General features: G+C 43.3%; 1 protein-coding gene across 4 annotated transcripts in view; it reads right to left on the bottom strand.

Moving 5' to 3' along the window:
* The window catches only part of GREM2 (gremlin 2, DAN family BMP antagonist), a 41,025-nt gene extending 21,037 nt beyond the window's left edge, over positions 1 to 19,988 (bottom strand). For 2 of the 4 annotated variants that reach the window (XM_055811026.1, XM_055811027.1), the window contains exon 1: positions 18,988 to 19,168. The gene's annotated coding sequence lies outside the window, so the exon portion shown is untranslated. Of the gene's footprint in view, positions 1 to 18,987; positions 19,169 to 19,614 lie in introns of those variants that run through there. The other 2 variants (XM_005239132.3, XM_027789127.2) reach the window with 2 other exon arrangements.
* Between the last annotated feature and the right edge of the window lie 989 nt (positions 19,989 to 20,977).

The following is a 20,977-nucleotide window of genomic DNA, read 5'->3' as shown; positions in this document are numbered from 1 at the left end:
CTCACGAGGCAAAAGCACAAGTTGTGCGTGCACATGACATGGTAAGAAGTGGAGTGTTGATGCTAATACATGAAGGAGGAAAACAGGAGACAGGTTTCCATTCGGCAGAAGGCTGAAACAGCATCTGACCTGTCGGGGTCTGAGGTGAAACCAATGCCAAAGAGCACCAGCTCGTCTCTCTGGCAACCAGTCAAAGGGAACAACCACCACAGTGACCAGCCAGCCAGAGGGGACAGGCTCATCCACAGAATCTGTGCATTAAGCTTACACCTTGTTACTGAACGAAGGCATGTTTGTTCTCCAAAGCCCGGACCATTTTGAGTACCACGTGGGCTAACATCTTCCAGTTAACTCCAGCTGCATGCACGCTTAAAAAGAATATACTTACTGATCAACAGACAGGACTAAGCTCTCATACAGGTATGAGCTCACACCATTTTAGTAATTAAGACACTGATTAAGAGAGGACAGCTTTAAACTAACACTGTAGAAGTTAGGCAAACGCTTAATTGGCTTCCTGCATTCAGGTCCAAAAGCCTGTTAAAGTTACCAGACCTTAGAAGCAAGCATGATAATGGACCCTACACACCAGCAAGGCAAATGCATCAGGGAACACACCCTACCCGTTTGTTATTAAAGTTAAAAGATGGAAATTGTATTGAGGTTGAATAATTTGCAGTTTGGATCAGATGGTATTTAAACAGGTAAAGCTGTCTGCCATCTCAAATGTATAGCTCTTATTTTTAATCAACTGCCTCGAATAATACTTATTCCTCCTAAAGGAAGCCTTAGGCTCTGTACTTCACCGACAGCTTTTTTTTAAGTCAGCTTCCATACACACACACCAAATTTTATATTGTTTCTGTGTGCACTGACGTCTCCCACAATGGTCATCACAGTAACACGGCTGCCCAACACATCCCACAGTAGGACAAGAGATTCCCAAGCACCTGGAAATTTAAAAAAGTTCCAAAAGCAGAAGCTAACCCAACTTATATGCAAATCTCAAACACCAAACCCCATCAGGTCTATGCCCACCACACTTTGTTCATCGTACGCCGAGGCCATGAAGGACAAATGAAGGTTCTATTTTTGGACTTGAAAACATGGCTGCACAAATACAGAATGGGAAACAGCAGCTTATGAGCCAATTCTGAGCACCACACTTCAGGAAAGCCATGAAAATTTCTAGAGAGGAGGCAAGAAAGAAAAATAACAACATTTATATACACAGAAACTATAACTCAGTGTGGCAAGACTGCAGAAACCAAGGATCTTTCATATAAAGAAGCAAAGACCAGAGGAGTGATGTTAATAGCTTTCAAATGCTATTGCAAAGAGCAAAACAGTATGTCTATACTCTTCATGGATGCAAATGCAATAATGTCAGCAAATAAGATTTCAGACAATATCCTTATTAGCAAGCGCCATGATACAGAGAGTGAGGCATTGGAATCGATTTGCCTGCGTTTGTAGACTTATCATCAGAATTACTAAGGAGAAAGTGATGCAAAAGGAAAAAACCACACATCTGCCACACATGACATCAGATAAAATGGACCCTAACAGGCAGATGAGCCAGATGACTTCTCAAAGTCCCTTTGATTCCCTTTTAAGTAGATGCGCATATATATTATAAAGAACAATTACTGTCCTCCAAAGAACCATCTTTTTAATAGTTTTTTGCCCAGTTTTCTGTCATCTCTTTTCCCTTCCTAGGCTTTTAGGTTTTGTGGTAGCTGTCGCAAAAAAAAGGCAGCATTCTGCAGTACAGCTTAAGCTACATTTGCTATGGGGTCACTAAAGCACTACTCAAAGCCAGCCTTGTATGTAACACGCTGCAACCTGCTAACTGTGAACCTACCAGGCTTACAATGCAGATACTATCAGATGCTTTCAGAACTTTAAAGACTCCATTTGACTTCTTTTGCTGTAGGCAGAACAGGTAACATTGGTTTAATGCTCCAGAGCGTCTTGGGTTTTCCAAAATTTAAGTCATTTAAAGGAAATATTGCCTAGCTGATTTGTTGAAGAAGAATGCTATTTATAAGCAATTAGAAAATAAGTTAGGTTTCCTAAACCATATTTAAATGCCCATAAGACACATACACAGTTTCCCACATAAGGCTAATTTGTGCACGGTTTTAAACTGCCTTTGAGGATTGAATCCAAGGCAGAAAATTCAAAACTGCTTAATTAGCCAATGTGGGTAGACAATATCACGCTGATACCATGCCAATATCATGCCATATGATGCTTTTCCCTACTGGTTCCTTTGGAGCCAGAGGGACAGACACTTTGAACCAGAAGGTGGGCAATGGTGCTGCTGCACCGGCCGATGGAGCAACCAAAGTCCACAACCAGCAACTGAATGGGGCATCTGAGTGGCCTCAGGACGGCAGAACAGGCTCAGGAACAACCACCTCCTTGATGATCTGGGGAGTTGAAACTAGATCATCTTCAAGGTCCCTTCCAACCCAAACCGTTCTATGATCTGAGGCCAACCGCAGAGGTTTGCACAGACCAAAACATCTGTATCGTCCTTGTGACAGCAAACACCCAAATTCCTCTCTATTTGTAATACTTCTAATTAACAGGTGTGGAATAGTTTGTCAACAGCTGTCATCATAGAGCTATGGTATTTGTCCTACAAGCACAGCAATACCCTGTGAAGATGCACCCACTGTCCAACCCTCCCTCTGCCACAAAGCACAACAAATAAAAATAATTGAAATTGTCATCAAACAGAAACCGAACACCCACTGGAATAAAACTCCAGTTTCCCATCTGCCTTCTTTATCCTCCTCAAATTGAGGTAAGTTTTGAAATGTGATGTATTTACTGTTTCTAATTCCCTAAAATTAGCCTACAGAGTAAAGGTGTCTCCTTGACATTTTCCCTCTGAGGAACTGCTCCCCTACCTAGATACAGTCTAATATTTCTGATCACATTAAAGAGGTGGGATGATATTGCAGTGTGTTATCTCCTAAAAGCCAGGAAAGCGTCACCCACCTAAGAGCAACGTACACCACCAATACAAGTTATTTATTTACTCTGATTTACTCTTATTATTACTTGTTTAATTTTATTTGGTAACTATAATCCAATTCCCCTTAGTACTGCTATTCCTGAGAGAAGCCAGTTGCTCTGGTATGCTTTTGAAACCAATGCTACAGTTACACTGCTGTAACCCAGGGCAAAGCCATGATGGAACACACATAGGTATGTTCAGGTTCTAATAAAAAGCGCATCACTCACTGCCAAAGAATTACCATAGGACTGAAACAAAAGGAAAGCTTAATACAAGACAGAATCCTGAAACAGGTTAGTACAGCGAAGGATGAGAAGATGCTGCAAGGCTTCATGCACTAGACACTGCTGCAACGTTTTCTACCAACAAGAAGCTCCTCACACCTTTCCACTGTGTCCAGTAAGCTCTGGGGGAAAATAATAGGGAGGGAGGGAGGATTCTCTGAAAATATGGATTTAAAAGTTATGTCAGAGGATTTATTTGAGAAATAAATAAATTTCTTTTTCATTACCATCATCATCACCAGCTTCATTAAAGTGAATAGAAAAAATTATATTTTAATTCAATGGAGCCAATAACTTTAACTGTGGGAATATCAATACAGTATCCTTAAGATTTAAAATATACAGTCATTTAGACCAGGCAAGGATCTGTCTTCAGATAGACTGACTGGTACTTCACACAGTTCAGATGGACAAAAAAAGTACTGCCGTTAAAAACACTTGATCAGTTTGAAGTAATCAGCAAATGCTTACAGATAAATTATTGTGACAGCTGGGGAAAGAAAAAAAAAAAAAAAAAAAAAAAGAACCACACCAAAAATGTTTACCACGGAGTAACTTAAAACAATAGATTAACAACATTTATACCCTTGGAATATCTTGTCATTCCAATACAAATTATTTTTCATTTCCATCATGCTCTTTAGTTATTTTGCATATTTTAAATTATGTTTTACTTTTGATTAATTAAGCTTCAGCTGGCTATAAAGGTGGGGGGAGGGGGGTGAGGACAAATGCCTCTTTTCTACCTAGTGTATATCTAGCATATATATAGGTATATATAAATCTAGCCTGGTTAGTCCTATATCTAACCTACATATATGTATATATAAATCTAGCCTAGTTAGCCCTAACCTAGGCTACAGGAGCCCTTGGCTCTACAAGGGCACCAGTATCTGAACAGGTTCTATAAACTGTGGCTAAAAAGGCATCCCCCAAAGGTGTCCGTAAGGCTGAACAATTTCCCTCTTTTTAAAGATGTCCAGGCCAGCAACATGCTGTAAGCCAGTGGTAACCCCAACTTTTCTGCTTTTTCTTGCTTTTGCAATTTAGCAGGCTCACATGGGACATCCAAGAACAGATCAGTCTCCCACTACCTGCCTTTCTAAGAAGTTTGTGCCTACAATAGTTAAGTATCAACACACCACAGTTAATGAGCTCCTCATGTTCTCTTTTTCACAACCTGAAGTATTAGCATCTAGTGAGAATGTAAGGAAGGAGCATTGTAGGTAAAACATTGAGGTCAGTGAAGAGGGAGAAGGAGCTGTAATACTTTTTGTCTTTTTTTTGGGTTTTTTTTTTTTTTGGGGGGGGGGGCGGGATGTAAAGAAATGAGAAGTTTTTCACTGCATGACTGCCATATATTCTAAAGCAAGACATATGGAAGTGTAATTGGAATCACCCCATACCCAACTGACTTACACTGCCGGCTTGAACCAAATTAAGATCTGATTAATGTTTACTTCAGAGATACCAGACCATCTGAAGTCATCAGGTTCAGTTTCGGCGGCGGTGACAAAGAACTGTTTTTCTAAAACAAACGGTGGCTTTCCCCCAACGTGTGCATTAATTGCAGGCTTCATAACACAAGTGTCTTGTTTGGTCCACCTCCTGGCTGGAAGCACGGAGTTAGTGCCAGTTGGCTGTACCAGGCAAATCATTTAAGCAAAGAAGGGCTGATCCTAATCTCTCCTCATGCAATGCTAATACAGTATCAATGAAGAATTCCGTATCTGTGTTGCTTTGTGTGCTCGGCTCCCAGCTGAACTTTGGACTCGTAAAATTGGTTGTTATACAGGACTTTCTCATCTTAAAGTAAAATCATGTTCAGTGACCCTCAAAAGCATCCGGGAAATCCCAGCGGCCTCGGAAAGGCTCACCAGCTCTGAACTGTGACATTCTGGCTACTGGCACCAGGGGCCATTCCCTACGTAAGGGTTTGGCAGTACAGGGGAGGGGGTAAAATGTGCTAGCTGTACTTTGGATCTAATTACATCTTCTTATAGCTCTGAGGATTTTATCACCTTTAGTTCCAGAGTGTAACTTAACCTATGCATTCAACCCTCATAATGATCCTCCTCAGCCTTCAGCTGCACCTTTTTCCTTACAGAGGGAACATCTCAGCAGATACATCCAAAGACTGGAACACTAAGAAGCATCTCACAGCATTGCTTAACTTTCTTTCCCCTTTTTTACCCCCAGCACCTCTGTCAGAGCCTGCACTCATGTGAGGCAGGGGTCTGGAAACATTCAGTATTCAGTATTACCTGAAGTTTAATTAATTCCCCACCTTGCCACACTGACTGGTGTACACCATAAGCCTAAACCCCAAATTCTCCCTATTGACACCACAAGGAATACAGGTGCCTGCCTCACCTGTGGGAATCCCTGATGCCAGTCATCTAATTTTTATGTTCTTCAACAGCCCTTACGGTGACGTTTCTACTGAATTATTTAGGTTGCTCATTTCCACACTTAAAACCAGCTGCTTTGGAAAATCAGAACTCGCACTTCCATAATACTTTGCAGCTCGGTCCACCGAGCACTTTCAGTTTGTTTGGAAGACATCTAGGCAGGTCACCACTAAAGAGTTTACCTTAGCTAGTACTCTCCTGCTTCCCTGCAAGACTTAGCAAGTCCAGACTCCTGTCAGCTTAATCTCTCTTCACAGCTTCACACACTGAGCCAGGACCCTGCAACATTCTTTGTCTTTGTAATGCTAAGCAGAGGAAAGTCTAAGCACTCTTAAGACACAGGTTTCAGCTGAGTTGCCCACCATGAAACAAAAAGTTTGTGGCTCCATGTTCCCAAACTAGCACTCTAGACAGTGTTATTTGTAGAATTCATTTGACCTTCACCATAGGCCAGTCTTCTACATAGTGAAAATAGGTGGAAGGAAAGAAGGCAAAGGCTACTTTTAACCTCTGTGTATTTAAGCAGCGCCAGAGGGGCCAGATACATTTCAATTCTTCTTAAGTTACTCAGAGATCATGCTGAAACATCTAGAGTAAAAGCAAAATGCTCCTTTCATTAACTTTTGCATTTGCCAAGGTTTTATTGCAAGTCACATGTAGATGCAAGGTTGGGCTAAGATGCATATTGTAAGTAAAGGGTAAGCTGATATGAGAAGGTGACCCTTCTCACGAGTGGCAATGTCACAGTGGTTCTTGATTTGTGATTTTTGTAGTGGGGCAAAACAACACAAACCTCTGGGCAAAAAGAGTGAAAGAAAAAAAAAAAAAAAAGGCTAAACACTTAGCTTTTCGCTCCCTACACCCCTAGTATATCCCGCAGAGCAGCCCAATGAACACAAGCAAGCCAAAACTACAAAAGTACAACCCTCCTCTTCGCAGATACCAATAGCTGCTGCCTTAAGCTCAGACTCAAAAACATGCCAACGTTTCCCTTTCTCCCTTTTCTCCAGCCCATTCCTTCTGCAGACCCCTGACTACAACGTTGCACCAGGCAACCAGCTGTGTGCCACAAGGTGATTTGGAGAGAGCCTGCTGTCTCAACATCTCATGAAGGTGACTAAGTAGTGACAAAGTAAATCATCCCTCAAAGAGAAATCAATAGCGAATAAGTAATTGTATCTCAAGAGTTAAGATGCAATGAATACTTGCAAAGGTTGCACAATATAAGATCTAGTAGCAGTTTGACATGGGTTCCCCCACACATGCTTCACCAAGGAAACCTATGGAGCAACAGAACCCATCTGACTGCTTAATGAAAAGCCTTAAGCACAGCAAGTTGTATGTAACTCCTAGAAAAGGATTATATCCTAAGAGATCGTTAGCTTACAGCCAGGCACCTTACAGTAAAGATGCACTTTGTAAGTATATCTTAGGAAATGGGTTACATTTCCAGTTAAAAAATATTTTTAAACAGTGAAACAGCAAAAGAGTGAGGGGAAGAGTACGTACTGCATAAAAAATATCCTAAAGGTAATTAAAAAAAAAAAAAAAAAAAAAAAGGGTTGCTGAACACACCACCACCACCACACACACACACACACACACTCTGAAGCCACGAACAGTTTGGACTCTAATGTGTAGTTCAAGCTGACAGACCACAGAAAACCTTAACTCACTTTTCAGCTCCATCACTATTTGCATTTTTCTCTTTTTCAGTTACATAAAAGCATTAACCTGTTTGGATTGTCTTCTTGAATATACTTCATGGCATGGCATGATATCTGTCCTATAAACTCTTTGAAAATACAGCTTATGATGTTTAAAACCTTCTATTTCATTAAAAGAAATTAAGATACCTCCTAAAATGTGCAAGCAGGAGTTGTATATTCTGAAATCCAGGCTGTAAGTATACATCCCTTAAATTTTCATAACTTCTTGAATAAATAGATCCTCTGAGGTTTCCCAGATCAGATATATTTTAGAATACTTAGGCTATCCAAAGAATGTTTTTGCTGCTCTGTGCAATTAGAGCTGAAAGTGCATTTATCTTGCTATAAATAAGGTGACTCTTAAAGAATGAAGTTCAGAAGTGTTAATGTCAACTCTTCAGTGGACGTATCTTTGGTAGGGTATCTCAGTATCTCAAAGTACCTAAGGCTAGCTTAACTCAAATTTGCAATTAATTCTAACCTTTGTAATATATGCAAGTCAGAAAAACCGATGGAATAACTCCAGAAAAAATTACATTATTTTTATCATAAACGCTAAGTATTTACATAGCTGTTTTTAAAGTTACCATTTAAATATGATGTTAATTGAAAACACCCCCCAAAATTACATGAAGTATAAGTGAAATGTTCCAGAACAACCTATTTATGGAATAATTCAGTTCATCAGAAGCAAATCCTCTCCTCCCTACTTTGCAGTACTTGGGTTTAGATACACTGCTTTCAAAAGAGAAAAGTGCAAAGGCAATTAGCTGTTGTCATCCCTTTTCTTTTACAGCTGTAGATAACCTTGAGCAAAGCATAAACAAAAGCTTTGGATGTTCCAGGTTAGAAATGTTAAATAATGAAGATAGCAGAAATGGGCAGAAATTCCCACTGTACAGAAGGCACAGTTAACACTACCTTCTTTTTTTTTTTAAAGTATAAAAGTATTTTTACATTGCCTTGAAGTAATACGCTGTTCTACTCCTCTGTGCAGGAATTAATTTAATCCAGTGTGTGCAAATCTGCATTAGAATTCACATCCTTATAGGCTTTGCAGTAAAGCAAAACATCATTATTTTTTTTTTTGCATCTACACATAAGGCCATGGTCACCTCTTTTACATACTGTTTGTATTTGCTTACATACATGCGTATCGCACTGTAATAAGCATTTTATAATAGAAGCATTTTAGCCTTTAATGCTTTAAAAAAAAAAAAAAAAAAACAGAAACAAACAAAACAGTGTTCAATGACAGTAACAGTTTTTACAGCCCATAAAGCCACCCATAAGGTCCTGTTCAAACAATGACAGCATTCATTATACAATCACAGAATCACGGAACGGTTTGAGTTGGAAGGCACCTTTAAAGACCACCCAGTCCAACCTCCTTGCAGGGACATTTTTCAACAGATGAGGTTGCTCAAAGCCCCGTCCAACCCAACGTTGAAGACCTCCAGTCATAGGACATACACAGCTGCTCTGGACAACCTGTTCCAGTGTCTCAGCATCCCTGTTAGCCCATGTCATTGTCCAATCTGGGACTGCTGATCTTTGGGCTGCCTCTCACATTTAACAACCTTATTCAAAGATCATCTACTCTTAGCAACTGAGCCTGCCCATCTACACTACTAAGGCCACCCAGTACTAACGAGGTTTTCAAGACGCCATGCAAGGAGTCCACACCTACGGACACTGTCAGCTGGAGGATATACAGCGTTCTGCACACTGATGTCAACATTCACACCGCGCAATTTCTGAGCCGGTTTCCCACAGATGTCGAGTGTACCATTTTAGACGTGCCAGACGGCACAAAGAAAGCGTGTAACAGAAGTTAAGACACAACCTAGTGGCCAGCAGCAGAGCCAAGGGCAGGATGACCCTTTCAGCACAAGTTCAGACCTATGCCTAGCAAATGTGACACCACCTGCAGTGCAACAAAGCAGGAATGCTGACTGAACCATTAACACTTCTAAGAGACTATTAGATTCTGTCATCTCAAAGACATTGGTCATGCAATGAAAGCAAAAGACTGCCACAGAAGCTTTAGGAAAGGTTTACAATTAGCAAGAACACAGTACTTATTCACAAGCAAAACTGAAGCATCACTCTCACCCCCGAAATCCCACCAGCATTGCTATTCGACTCACTGCTGTATGTCAGTAGTTTGTATCATGCACCTAGAAGTTCAAAAGTTATAGTGCATTTGGTGCCCAAATTAAGGCATCAGCCTCAATCATGGTAAAATAAGCCAGTTGTCAAATGTTCTTAAAAGAAAAATAAGTATCTTGGGGGGAAAAAAAAAAAATCCGATTTGGAGCACTTCATAACTAAAGCATCCTAAATTACAATTCACTTTTATTGAGAAATTAAGCCTCTCTTTAAATAATATAAATCTAACCATGCATATTCTAATAGGGCAATAAAAACCAACTAATTTTGCATTGTCCTGTAAACAGTAAAGATAAACCTAAACCCGTGACAAATACAGTGACAAATCCATTTCAATATTCTCACCAAATACAACTAAATTTCAGTATGGGGAAAAAAATAACAAGCTCATCATTAGCATCTCAAGCTCCCTATATTTTACACAGTCAGAAAAAGTAACAGCTTAAGTCAATCACATTTGACTGTTACCCAGTTATTTATATGAGTAAATGAAGCTGGTGTCCGAGTGGGGAGATTAACTGGCAACTTGCCGCAGCCTTGAGCTAGTTTGTATACAACAAAGCTAACTGCCAGCACTCTATCTACGGGGATGAAGCTAAGCAAAAGAGTTCAGATAGGCATTATTCTGTTTTAATTAATGAAAAGCAAGAAGAAAACCAAAAAATCCAATCTGCAGCTGAAGTTGCCAGGCCAGACCTGCAGAAGAACTCAGCCCCACCACGACCTGAAGCCTGGACTGCCAATGGAGCCAGACACACAGCAGTCTCCCTCAAGACGGGAAACCCTCGGTAGGGATTTCTCACCCATGCATTTGCACTTCCACTGGCTGAACGGACCACCTAAAACCAAAGTGAAAATTCCCATGGTTGCTGGCAGTCTCGGAGACTCCACAACACGCTGGACAGTACTACGGGCACAATTACAGTAGAGGCATGGACTGCAATGAAATGATACCTAAGCTGGCTGGCAAAGGTCGTTCCCAGTGAATCCACAGACCTTTAAAGATCATTTTGGGTAGGAGAGGAACACGGGAGAAATGAGATTATTCCTCCTCAGCACAAGTGTGTCGAACAGGACGAGACAGATTTCTTCAGACTTGCAATATCTCAAAGCAGATTAGCAGCTCACATTCACATCTTACGTGAACAGCAGAAAAAAATGAGTATTTTGGGGCGAGTTCACAGATAGCACACAAGCCCATAAATTTCATACAAAGAGTGAACCTTGCTTTTTAGGCTCCTTTCTAAGACAGTTCAAAGCTGAGAGCAGCTTAGAAATCAACTAATTTCCCTAACCACCTATGTATCTAATAACTGTATCAGCGTACACGGCATGAAGAGCTCCCAGCAGTAGCTTCCATAACCAATACTGACTCCTTCCTGCAGTTCCTACTAATCACCAACACATGGTGGGAACAGTCCACTGGCCCTTTCTGGCGCTCAGAAGGACACAGTGATTAGCTGCCTGCTTTTGTAAGGTATCTGCCATTTTGGAGGGGACGAAAACATTTACAATAGTAGCTTATTAATTGCACTGTGATTATGCATTCCCATCTACTCTTGATATGTACTAAAAAATAAAAATAAAAATAAAATCCTGCATGCATTTCACAGCAAAATTACTTTATTCTATCTTACTGATTTGTAAGCAGCATTTGAGTCCATGTAAAAATGACCTCTTAACACGTACTCGGGAATGGAAAGTCATCCCTGTGGCCTTTTCCTTCTCCAGAATTCACTCTCTAGTTAAAACATTGGCCAAGGCACAAATAAACAAACATTAGTAAATACGAGTCTGGACTGCCATTGCATCTCAACAGCAGAGCCTGCCAATACCAGATATGGATCCAGAGACATTGCTGGGTTTGCCTCTTCCAGAACAATGTTTCCAAGGAGCTACACCCTTGTCTAGCTCGCTCAGATTCTGAAAATCACTGTTTATGACTGTGGCTATAATAGTTGACCTAACCAGGAGTGCCAGGAATCAAACCACAGGCTTTGGAAAGCAACAGGATCCATAAGCTACAGGCTCCTTCTTTTGAGAGCGTAAGGTATGAGAGTCCCAATCCCAAGCCGCATGAGATCACTATGCCAGGATAATAGTGCAGATTCCGCAAATCACATCCATAATGTTAAGTCTTTCAGCATCTGGCATAGTTCTAAATGGACAGCAAATCTATTTGTCGGATAAAGTCTGAACTGCTAAATAAATAGTGATAAATTTCCTAATACTACTGGGCAGAGTGTTCCTGCAAGTACAACGTGTGTTTATCAGTTTCCCACTGAGCTAGCGTTGACTTTCAAATTTCCTTTAATCTTACTATAGTAAACATAGTACAGCTCTCTGGCAAACAAGAGTAACATTCTTCCTGTAATATCATATCCTTCTTTTAAAGAAACCTTAGAGATGTCCAGAAAAGAACTAGGCTCAACTTGGAATGACAAAATAAACTTGTTTCCAAAGAAACTTCAGTTTTCTAAAATACTGGATTTTATACTGAAAAAAACAAGACTATTTATATAAGGAGAAGACTGGCAATTTCTGATAGGTACACCAAATCATGTTTGCATGTATCACACTTTTCAAGTCAGCTATTGAAACACCAACATAAAAATATTGTTCTAGTTGGAACTAGTCTACCTGAGTTGAAGAATAAAGCAACTGGCACTTTGGATGTAGAATTCAGAAAATAGTAGACTGTAGCTCATGAAGGAGCTTTGTCAGTGCTCCTTCAAGAAGAAAAACATCAAGTGCAGGCAACTTTTTTTCTGCTTTAAAAAAAAAAAAAAAAAAAAAAAGGAAAACCAAATGGCATTTATTATGGTACAATTTGTATTTAAAACTTCTCTTCATTTGGGAGTAATTTATGGTAGACAAAAGTGGGGTTTGTCTTACATTTTAAAAAAATAATTTGGATTGAGCTGTTGAATACCTTCGTGTAAGTGACTGAAGGGACTTGGGGAACCTGAAAGCAAGAGAGTCTCAGATGACAGAAACTAGCTCAGCTTCCAACTACGTGAATTTGTCTTGCTTGCTTCAGGGTTCCTATAGAAAAAGGGTTATTACATAAAACAAATTTTCACATATCTTCTGTGATTTTTTAATAATGTGATACATTTTCCTAAAAGTTTATGTGACATTTGAATCTTCAGCTTCAGATACCCTGAAGAAGTCACAAGTTCTGGGCTACGACATCACTTAAGGCACAGTTTCAGTACCGAATGGAGTATTAGAGAAGCAGATCAACAACCCTTCCCTACACAGATCCCAAGTTGCCTATAATTTCTTTCAGTTTCTAAATATTCACTTTTAAGACCATCTTGGAAAAAGCTGTTCTCACTGAAGGATCAGGCAAGGTTTCCATGGGCTTCATTAATGAAGAATATAGACCAAAGTCAACAAACACGTTTATTATAAAGCCATCGTGTATAGTGATCTGAAAGGTGTCAGCCAGAGAACAAATTAAATGGAAATACAAGTGATAATCATCTCTCTCTTAATAAAGAGACTTTACTGGATGTATCCATTAAGTGATGCACCATGTTCATGTATTCCCCTTCCTCTCTGCCCGTCAACCTCCTCTTGCTCCTCACAAAGGACACTGAGCTCCAAATCACGTTGACAGAACGAGAACTGACAAACGATAGACAGATCATAACAAAAAACATGCCTAGAGCAAGGATGTCTCACATCTGAGAGCTGGGATGTTTTCATTTTGGATAGAAGCTCTGACCCACTATTTAAACCCTGTCCCAAGCTCTCCCACATATTTTTAAAGGACAACTTTCCAGATGTTATCTGTATGGAGACTGGCCAGATTTATGGGCAGGATACCGCTTCACTGTAAGCCAAACTAGTGTTTTGGCCTGACTGGAAATGAGATTAGGTTTGAGATTTGCACCAGGAAAAATCCTGTAGTTTCATGCCAGAAACGGTCATGCAGAATTTTTACAATGCTGTTCGGGTTTTTTTGTTAGCACTACTGTAGAATATCAGGCTATTTAGCATCATCATACCAGCACTTAAGCAGAGTAATAGGGTAGACTAGACACAGCTGGAATCCACAAAACTGCACACAAACAAAGAAGGGCAGCTAGTTCACTTGTAGCACCAGCTCCATACAGTTTTCCAACTGTAGCAAGTGTTTGTACAAGACAAGGTCAACAACGCGTTCTGCATGAGCTGTACAAATGCTGTTCTCAAGTTTTAAGAGAAGTTAAAAATTCAGGAATTTTTTTAAGATTTATTGCTGTTAAATCCATGGCCTGCTGCTGCATTTGTGCATTGCCCATCACACTCAATAAAAACTAGTTCCAAAATGAAATTTGGAAGGTAAATAAGATATTTTCCTTTCCCAGTGTACTTTACTTCTCCCGCTTCCTTAATGCGAAATAGGCAGAAATTAAATCTTTACAAGAGTTCTTGTATTTGCATGTATCGCAGTTTTAATTCCCTCTTAACTTCATTACAAATTACAGTTTCTTAAAATACTCACTTCCTAAACAATAATGACTTTTAAACTGTCTGGAATGAGAGATAAATTTAGCTTTCCCTTTCTATAAAGGAGCTTTTAGTAAAGACAGTAGCATGCATATTTCTATACACAACATATGTTTACAGTATAACTAATTCTAATACGGCAATGTAGCCCCTACGAAACACTGACCTTAGTAAATCCCCCTTGGTTTTATGACTAATCTAAAATACGCCACTATAACTCTTACAGATATTATGTAGACAGCGACAAAGAAAAAAAAAAAAAAATACAGAATCTCATATGCCCAGAAGAAGAAAAAGCAAAACAGAATGTGAAAAGTAGATGCTGTAAGATGACTTTTTGACAAAAGTAACAACTGAAGTTGCCATGATTGTATCACACCAGATAGTGAAAGACAGATCGCTCTCTGTTTTAACATCCCGCAGCAAGACAGATTCTTAATGTCTGTTTCCCTTTCTGCAGTGGGTTTCAGAAATCTTCTCTAAAAATGATAACAAATGGCTTAATGCACTGAGAACAAGGAATACCACGGTTTCAGGTGACGTATCCATAATCTACACAATTCATGTTAAAATCTACACTTCAGCCCACAAAGCAGCTATGCCTTGGAATGACGTTTGGAGTAGACAACCTCTAGCAATAAAAATACAGTCACCTGGGAAGGAGAAGCTCCCTCGTTTTTCAGTTTCTGTTGCTCCAAACAGCACAACATTTTCTGCGATCCAAAAGCAGTCTTGGAGCAGGCACAGTGTTGCGGACCAAGGAGGATCTTTGCATCTTTCATGCTATACACAAAACCCTACAATTTCCACCATGACCCTGTGGAAAACGTGTGTAAAACTCCAGAATCTGTGAGAAGCCCAGGTTTTGCAGCAATGACGACCACCTTCTGTTACTGAGTAAAAAGGATCTGATCCCTAACTGCTCCAATAATTTATTTTCCAGTTAGAAATGCTTTCATATAAAAGATAACCATTTATCATTAACTGAATCATTTTTCTATTTAAAATAGTTTTCCCCAAAGACGCAAACTGAAGAAAAAGCGTGGAACTGTAAAATGCCAGCCAAATCACCAAACAACAGAGAATGGAAAATTTATCCACTTTAAAGCAAAAAACTGCAGAAAAAAAAAAAAAGTGTTTTCACATGTTTTAATCAGAAGCTTCAAGTTTTAAGTGGATGTTTCACATCTCCTCGGGCATCGCACATTCCCACCTGCCTGGGCAACTGGCTCCAGGGCCAGCATGTGTTTCCCATCATGTGCTGTGACCAGGACCTGCCACCACAGGCGGGACCTTCTCCAAAGCGCTCCTCCGGATGCCTCCCGGATCATCAGCCGCCATGCTGCACCAGGGGAGCACGGCACTTCTAAATGACAGTTTTTAAGTTTCAGTCCAACATTTCTCTCCGCTGCCAAACGCAATGAGGAACATAAACACAGCCTTGCAAACCTTTACACGCGGAAGTGCTACAGCCAGTGAGAGGGAAACAACCAAGAAGCTCCAGTTGTCCCTTCCTAAACCCAGCCGCTGGGCTCCCACTCAGCAGACAAGCACACGTCTGCAATCGCCAAAGCTCCCACTCAAAATGTAGGATGCCATCACATGCCAGACTATAAAAAATAAATATAAAATAGCCACCATCATTTAGAACTGAAGAGATCTCAGTATGTGTATATGCACGGAGGGCAGCCAGAGTCTGGTGCAGGGTTGTGGTCTCCTGCTGAGCCAGGAGGGTTTTTTTGGTAACACGTGTAGGCAGTGGTGCAAGCAGCAGGGACTAGCTCCCACCCCTGGGAAAAATGGTTAGTATTGGCTTCCAGTGGCGTGGTGCATCGGTACTAGTCTGCTGCAAACAGACTGCGCCTATGTTAGCAGCCAGCACAGCCCGACTGCAGCACGCAGAGCAAAACACTGAAGCGTGGAAGACACTATATGCACTTTATAGCGTTTTACTTCAGGCTAGCTCTGGTCTCACGGATTTCCAGCAATGGACACAAGCACATCTTCCAGTTTAGAGTCATCCTAAAGGAATCCAGCTGGCCCACCGTGAGGTATATGGAGATGGAGTGGCAACAGCTGGAAGACTGGCATCAAAAGTACACTCCTGAGACAAATCACAACACTGATGTCAATGCACAACCACACCCATGAGCATCTGTGAATGTGGAGCAAAAGCCCTTTTTGTGCTGCTCTTCAAGAGACGCTCCGGATGTCAGTAAATCTGCAGTGACTTGAACTACTCATTGAAAAAATTCTAACTCAAGCATCAGAAACCGGTACATTCCAATTTACCAATTCCAAATTGGAATTTACCAGTTTCTGATGCCTGAGTTAGAATTATTTTGATGTGAATTTAGTAGTAGTGTATAGAACTATGAAATCGAGCAGCTGGAATTTACCAGGTACCGATTTTATCAAGCAAAACCACAGCAGGACTGAAGTATTTATTACAAAAGAGGATGATCTGGATCTGCGTGACTTACACTTTCATAAGTGTTGACAAATGGTCACTGAAACCAAGTATCTTCCAATTTATCAATATAGTTCAGCTGGTAATTCAGATACTAATGTTTACCCTGAACTGATACTACAGAACGAAACAAAAATCTCCGGAGTTTAATTCTTCAACTTCTCATACCTTTGTCCTATTCTACATTGAAAGCCATGTTTCATGACAGCAATTTGAAAGACAAACATAAAGCAAAAATGTCAGCTAAACCAATCCCCTAAAAAAATCTAGGGCTAATGGCATTTACTTTTGTGGTACCCTTCTAGGGCTCTTACTGATGCCTTTCACTGACACACCTGGCACTTACTTCTCATGCTGCAACGGAAGGCTGAGCAAACCTCGCTGCGACCAGACGCACCTCCTCCCTGCACACAAGAGCTCTGCACCAACAGCGAGTGGCAAGAGAGGCGAGAAGGCAGAATTCTACCTGCTAGGTTTCTCACTCATCAGACCACTGAGACTTAGCAAATCGGTCTGTTCTCTTCAGCTGCACAAATGTTTAGAACACAGGACTTCCCTGCAAACCTTGGATGATGGCAGCTCATGAGGACCACGAACGTGAGAAGAGAGAGGTCCCTTGCTCAGAGCCCAAATACAGAGACAAAACGCTCATGTTCTGGCCATCCATAATAAGGAGATTGCTGTTCCTTACTTCAATTATTTTCTCAGGGCATGTCTTTAAAATCTTTAGAGCACTACTCTTCTTAACTTTTGGAAAGCAATCAGGAAAGGCCAGCCTGAGTACTAAGCACCAAGTTGAGCAAGCGAAGCATCTGCATTAAAACACATCAGGCATTTCTAAGCAAATATTTCAGGCGGTGCGTACTTCTTGGAGTTCGAGCAACAAACTAATCCCCTAAGGGAACACAGTATCTGTATTGTATTGGCACCAGTGGGAAGACGAGATGCTGACGCGATGTTGATTCCTCCCTGGTTTAGCAAGAAATAGCCTTGAAGCGGCCTGATAACCAGCTTGCTAATTGGGGCTGCGCACAGGCATCGCTTGGTCTTGCACCTGCTGCTTTGTGATTCCCAGGAGGACTGGGGGGATTCCTAACCTGCGGCTTTTCCTAGAGAATCGCTGTCATGGTCACTTGTCAGGTTGACATTCACCTGACTCTAATCATTTGGCTTTCATTCAGTTTATTTCTCCTCTTTTGGAGGAAAAAAAAAAAGGGGGGGGGGGGGGTGTAAATTCTTGTAAGCTGTTAATTTCGTCCTCAAAAAGGCGACTGAAAGTTATATAACCCCTTTCACAATAGTGTGCTAAAAATAAGAGCCGTTCAGCCAAATGCCACTGCAATTTTTTATAAGACCTGTGACTCCGATTCTGCAAGACCTGTGAAAGTGCAAATATTTCCTTAGCTTTAGCAGAAAGTCAAGCAGGAGCTCCTTGTGAGACAGACACGGGTTTGTATTATTATAATCCTCATTTGCAAGGGGAAAAAAACCACAACCAACACGCCACCAAACCCAAACCCCAAAGCCGCGTATATGCACACTGATAGATTTCTAACCCATGACTTAAAGTAATGACTTTAAGTAATCTGCAGCCGATTCCGTCTCACAGCTGATCCCTCGTGGAGTTTCATAATCACAGACCATCATTAACCCAAAGCAAAGAGAGGAAGGTACAAAGGGGCACAGGTCCCATGCGCGAGGTGATTTCCCCCCCACCCCCCGGTTCTGTGCCGGGAGGCGGCCGGCAGCCGCGATGGGCGCCGCTCCGCACCCCGCGGGCTGTGCCACCCCGGTAACGCCCGAGGGCGCCCAGCACCGGCACCGGGCGCTGCCGCCAGCCGGTTCCCGCTCCGCTACTTACGCGGCCCGCGCAGCTCCCCGCGGGCACGGCCGGTCCCCGCCGCCAGCGCTGCGGCCGGGCAGCCCGGAGGGGAGCGGAGCCGGGACGGGGGGCAGGGGAGCCCGGCGCGGAGCGGGGCGCGGAGGGAACCGGGAGGGGAACCCGGGCGCGGAGAAGATTGGAGCCGGGCGCGGAGGAGAGCCCGGCGGGGAGGGGGGCGCGGAAGGGAACGGAGCTCGGCGCGGAGAGGGCAGCGGACGGGAGCAGAGCCGGGCACGGAGGGGAGCGCGGAGGAGAGCCGGGCCCGGAGGGAAGCGGAGCCCGGCGCGGAGCGGGGAGCGCAGGGGTGCGGAGCCCGGCGCGGAGCGGGGCCCGGCGGACGGGCTCCCACGCGTGGCGCGGCCGCGGGCGGAGGTGCTGCGGGGCGACCCCGCGCTGTCACCGCCCCGCGCCCGCCCGCGGGCCCTGCGCGCCGCACCGCTGCCCGCGGAGGGGCGGCGGAGCGTAAGAGGAGGAGGAAGGGAGCCGCGGGAGCAGCGGGGCCGGGCGGAGCCGCCGGCCGCCCCGTACCTGCAGGGAGGCGGGGAAGGGTCTGCAGCTGCGTTCCGCGGGGCTGATGAAGCGGGGTGGCGGTCGCCGCCCGCTGCCGCTGGTGCGAAGCCCTGGGCGGCCGCAGCTGCCCATAGGCGCCCCGTGGGCAGAGCGGGGCGCGGGCGAGCGCGGCGCGGCGCCGGGTGCGGGCGGGGGGAGCTGGGCGCTGTCTCCGCGCAGGCGGCGCTGCCCGGGGAGCGGCTCCAGCCGCAGCTCGCGATTGGCTCCGGGCCGCGGCGCTGCCCCAGCCCGCCCGCCCGCCGCCCCCGCCCGCCTCCCGCCGCGCCGCGCCGCGCCGCTCCGCTCCAGCCGGGCGGCCCCCGGCCCCGCAGCCCGCCGGGCAGAGCTGGCCCCCGGCCCTTCTCCCAGCCGCCTTCTCCCTGCCGCCACCGCCAAGCCCCAGCCTTTTGTTTACGCAGGGACATTCCCACCCGGGATCTGACCCGGGATCGCATCTTCCTCGTCCGGCTGCAGGACGCGCGACTTTAGGAGGTCGTGACATGTCGTGTCACGCTCAATAGTCAGACGCGTTTGTTCTCTGGACGTTTAAAAAAAGAATAAAATATCCCTAGCTGGTAAAATCAAAAGCATGCAGCGCCTGATCACCTGAGGGCTCAGCCTGAGCTAGGACGCAGCATTCCTTCGGTGCTCAGCACCGTGCAGTTTGCTGTTTGCAGTTTGCTAGCCTGGCACTGTTTGGGTTCCCGGCCTGATGGGGTAACTGCACGTCAGATCACCGCACACATGGAAAATGAAACCGGGATGCTAAGCCGCTTCTTCCCAAATCTGGGGTTATTCCCTCTGTGATTGCCATTCCTCGGTGTATCTTTGATCTCGGTGTTCCTTTCGCTCAGGGTGACTTCAGTGGCCTGCGGAATAGGGTTCTCCCTCCTGCAGACCTGCCGGAGTCAAAGCCTTGGACCTGGCTCTGGGCAGAGCAGCAAGCTTTCAGTCGTGGTGTGACCGACCCCCTGTTTGAACAAGAACACAGCTGAACCGAATAGATAAGCCCTATGGGTTTTTCTCAGCACGGGAAGATGTAATATTTCCAGTAAACATGTTGGCAAAATCCCTTATTAAAATTAGGGAGAGAAAAATGATCGCTTATAACAGATGCACTCTTAATTCATGCAATGACCTGCATTTAACTAACGCTGTTGAATTAAGTAGCGTCGATGCCTGTTGGTGCATCAGGTGCCATTAAAAACCACCATTTATCTGGATTTGGCAGACTGTAGCATTTGATACAGAGAATGGAGTTGCACAGATACTTTCACGTGACGGCAGCATGTACATTTTTAAAGGGTAACCTCCATAACATTTTTAATTGATTCTGTTTTTAAATTCCCACATAGACACAAAATTGAATGCTATTTTTCATTCTCTAGAAAGCATGAATATTTCTGTCTCTTTGGGCATACAGAACTAGTTAAAAAACGTTTATGTTTTTGTTTTTTGTTCAAGCAAAAGTCAGAAAAATTAAAATAGAAATATTGAGAAATACATAAAACCAGACACATTTAGAAATATCCATACTTGGAGTATAATCCATCCCTCGTTTTAAAAGCTTTATTAGCAAAAATATCCCTTGGTGAATTCAGTGGAGCTACACCTCTGGAACACAAGAGTAACTAAAAAGAATAAATCATGTTTCTTTTTCATTGTATGTTTTTCCTTCTGCCTGTTTATTTTTTCCATGGAGAAACAAAATTACTAGTTTAGAAATCTAGCTACATCTCCAGCCATGGCCCAGGAGGCACAGCAGCCACTGCATCTCCAGCACCCCCTGACACCCCTACAGTGGGCACATTTCTCCCCACCCACTCCTGATCCAAATGACTGGCTGATTGCCCTCCAGTATTTCCCAATTCGGATGGTGGTGCCTTCCTGCACCCAGACGTTTTTCCTAGGAAGAATGCTAGCTCTTGAATCATGCTCCATTTTCAAGCCCTTTTGCCAGCCTCCCGTT

The sequence above is a fragment of the Falco peregrinus genome, chromosome 7 (assembly GCF_023634155.1).
Source record: "Falco peregrinus isolate bFalPer1 chromosome 7, bFalPer1.pri, whole genome shotgun sequence".
NCBI classification, from domain to species: Eukaryota; Metazoa; Chordata; class Aves; order Falconiformes; family Falconidae; genus Falco; species Falco peregrinus.
The sequence above is the reverse complement of the archived record's forward strand: the minus strand, read 5'-3'. Positions and strand labels throughout refer to the sequence as shown.